The sequence below is a fragment of the Pyrus communis genome, chromosome 6 (assembly GCF_963583255.1).
Source record: "Pyrus communis chromosome 6, drPyrComm1.1, whole genome shotgun sequence".
Lineage (NCBI taxonomy): Eukaryota > Viridiplantae > Streptophyta > Magnoliopsida > Rosales > Rosaceae > Pyrus > Pyrus communis.
In genome coordinates this window covers 12,627,646-12,631,075 of record NC_084808.1, presented here as the reverse complement: position 1 = coordinate 12,631,075, position 3,430 = coordinate 12,627,646, and the positions used below count along the sequence as shown (strand labels likewise).

Below are 3,430 nucleotides of genomic sequence, written 5' to 3'. Positions count from 1 at the left end.
TAATAAAATAACAAATAAAACAGAAAATAAGAGAAAAGAGAAAGGGAATGGACATTAGGGGTGGGCAAACAGGTATAGGAATCGCAGGTTAGGGCGGATAATCAAGGTTCGAGGTAGGTACGGACCGGTTCCAAATTTTGTAAAAACAGAACGGGGCGGGCCTTTAAAGTTTTTGGTTAGGGTCGGTTCCAAAAGTATAGGAACCGCGGGTACCCAGACTGTCCCGTTTGTAATTACAATGGACAGACGAGATTTAAGAGATCATCTCTCCATCTAATCTTAGTCATTGGTTTTAGGTTTCCTCATCCACTAGTCCCACGACCTATGTGACTTAGGGCTGGTTTGGTATTACTGTACTTTGAAAAAAAAGCTGCTTCTGCTGTCCTGTGAGAATAAGCAGCTATGAAATAAAGCAGCAGAGTGTTTGGTAAACTTTTTTGTAAAAGTGCTTTTGAAAAAAAAAAAAAAACAGTATTATAGTGTTTGGTAAACTTTTATGTAAAACAGATGTGAAAAAAAACTAGTTTTTCAAAGCTGAGTTTTGCAGCTTCTTGTTTTTTGTTTTTTTTCACCCAAAACTGTGAAAAAAAGCTGAAACTGAATGTTTACCAAACACAAAAATAGCTCCCAACTTTTTTTTATATCAGCTTTTTTTCAAAATCATCCAAGCCTTATTCGATTCGACTTCGACTCTCTCACTCTGTCATTGGAGTCTCTCTCGCTGTCTCAGACCCTCCCCTCCACCACCTCGACATCATGACGGCCCTGGCAACCACCACGACGGCCCAGCAACTTCGATTACATCCCAGACTTACAGTTACACAACCCAGTCACCCCACCACCCATCTTCTCGATTTGTCATCTCTGTGTATATAATTGATCTGTTACCGCCGGTCTGGATAAGAAGGTAAAACCTAATGTTTGATTTTTGGGTGATTTTGGGGTTTGATTGAATTGGTTTGTAGGGTTTGTTAAATTGGGATTTTACTGATTAAGATAACAAGATAAATGTATGCATTTGGTGAAATTTGTGGGGATCATGGCAAATGAATAATTTCCCTGTAACCAGTTAAAGACTGAAACTTCATTATATGCAATGACTATTGGATCATGGATTTTTCTAGTTTTATTATATGCAATGACGACTATTTCAGTAGGAACTATATAATTTAATTTGCTGTTAGCAGGACAATGTAAGGCCTTTTTGTACTCACGATCAGTCCCCAACCATTTTCTGTGTTTCAATCTTCAGATTTGTGAATGCCCTTCGCTATTTGCTCGATTGGAAGTGCTCAATATCTCTGAAAATTCTCTCACTGATAGATGTGCATCTTGCCTCCCCATTATCTTGGAAAATTGCAAGGGTAAAGTGCTGTCTGTGAAGCTCAAGCATTTAAACTTTTTCTGTTCCTTATTGATGTGTAGTAGCGTATATGCTTCTTGGTAAATCTAGTTCTTTTAATGGAATTTGTTCAAAGTAACACTAAATCATCCCTGCTTATATGGACTTTCCTTTGTAGCTTTTTGCAGCTTGAGCATAGAGCACTGTTCTGTCACGTCTACAACAATTGAAAAGGTTGCCGATGCATTGAATGCTGATTTCGTGCTTGAGCAACTCTGAATAGGTATGCTTGACATATGGTAATTGCAATACACATTAGTGGCTGGACTATTTTTCTTATCACTTAATAGTTTGGAAGTGTTAAATAACCTATTTTTAGTAGTTGTAGAATGTCTTTGGGTTAAAATTTCCTTTATATGTATACAACACATTCCTGAATTTGAAAGAATAAGTTCATGGATTCTGAGATGATTAATATTTTGTGGTAATTTCATGAAATCGGTGTGCATTTTTCTCTCTTTATTTGATTGGTGTGCATTGTTAATCTATGAACATGGATGTTGGACTTTGTATTTGGATTGGATGTGAATCATTGTAGGGACTAGGGAATGAATTTGTGCAAAATCTGCATAAATGCAGTGTGCACTGGTACTGGTAGTGAATCTGCTGAATCTGGCAAATTTCCGTTTTTTTTTTTTTAATTTAACAAAAACTGAAAAAAAGACCCGTGGACCCAGCCCGGCCTGTCTCCGATTAAACTGCGTCTGGTCCGATCCCTTCAAAATTGGGCCCGACCCGACCCGTGCCCACCCTTAATGGACACACCTGGATTCAAAAGGAAGACTCGATGCCAGAGGTAGGCTCTGAAAAAAAAAACCAAAAGTGCTGCTCGCTGGAATTGAACCCGTGACCTACTGGAACAGCTTGAGGCGCTAAGCCTCTTCACATGGACCACACGTGGTGATGGGAACCCCAGTGTGCAGTAATATATTTCTCATTTAAGCAATCAGATACCCATTTCCTCATCTCTCCTTATTCGCCGTTTGAGAGCTCTCTCTAAACTCTCTAACCTCCTTTTCTACAAAAAAGAGAAATCTCTCTCACTTTCTCACTCATCAACAACACAGCAAAGAGGTTAAGGGTATAAAGAGAAAACTCTCCCCCAAACTTCTTTGTTTCAATTTCGATTTGTGCATTTCAGGAAAATAAACCAAAACTAACACATGCATGTGGTCTTTCTCTGTGCAAAGAACTTTGAGCTGACGTCAGTACCATGGAAGAGACAACGGAATTGCTACAACATCTCAGATTCGGCGATGCACTGGAAAACAAAACAAGAAATGCTCAGATCCAAAGCCAAAGGTATAGTTTCCGACTCCCTCTTCTTTGATATGTTCTTGCATGTGTTAGATCAGTGAATTTCTATATGCTTATGTATTGCTTTCCCATGTGCTTGCATGAAACGTGATGAATGATGAGTCAAAATGGTGTGCACAAAACTGGATCTGTATCTTGACTTGATGAGCCATGCTCTTTGTGCAACATGGATCCCTCCCCCAAACTTCAATGTAATTATATTTTGAATGAAGTATGAGAGAGTGTGTGAGTGAAAGGGGTCCATTAGCGTAGAGGTCTTCTCAGCATCCCCCTGTGAGTATCCCTGGACATCATCATGTGCTCGTTCTGTATCCTGTATTTGCATTTGTGTTGAATTTGACTCCCATGAATATTCTTATGAATGTGATGATGAATTTGTTATGATGAATATGAATGCTACTGAATTCATTTCAATCAATTGTGCTTAGTGAATATTTAGGGCCGATCAAATCCAAACGCAACCTGCAAAAAGCACACATTAGAAATCAAATTAGACAAGTATAAAATAAAAAAAATAAAAAAAATAAAAAAACTCAAATTGCTATTTTTTTTTTTCAATGTTCTGATTTTTTTTTTTTTTTTTTTACTTTTATTTTTTGTAATAAAGAATAAAGGGAAGAAAATAAAATCAACTAAATAAAGAAGAAAAGAGTTAGAAACATTGGGTTGCCTCCCATTTAACGTTTTGGTTAACATCTATAACTAGATGTA

General features: G+C 37.6%; 1 long non-coding RNA gene across 1 annotated transcript; it reads left to right on the top strand.

The window, feature by feature from the left end:
- The first annotated feature begins 708 nt into the window (after window positions 1-708).
- On the top strand, window positions 709-2,012 carry LOC137736570 (uncharacterized). Its single transcript, XR_011068769.1, has 3 exons — window positions 709-907; window positions 1,253-1,364; window positions 1,521-2,012. It is a non-coding gene; the product is annotated as an uncharacterized lncRNA (long non-coding RNA).
- The last annotated feature ends 1,418 nt before the right edge of the window (window positions 2,013-3,430 follow it).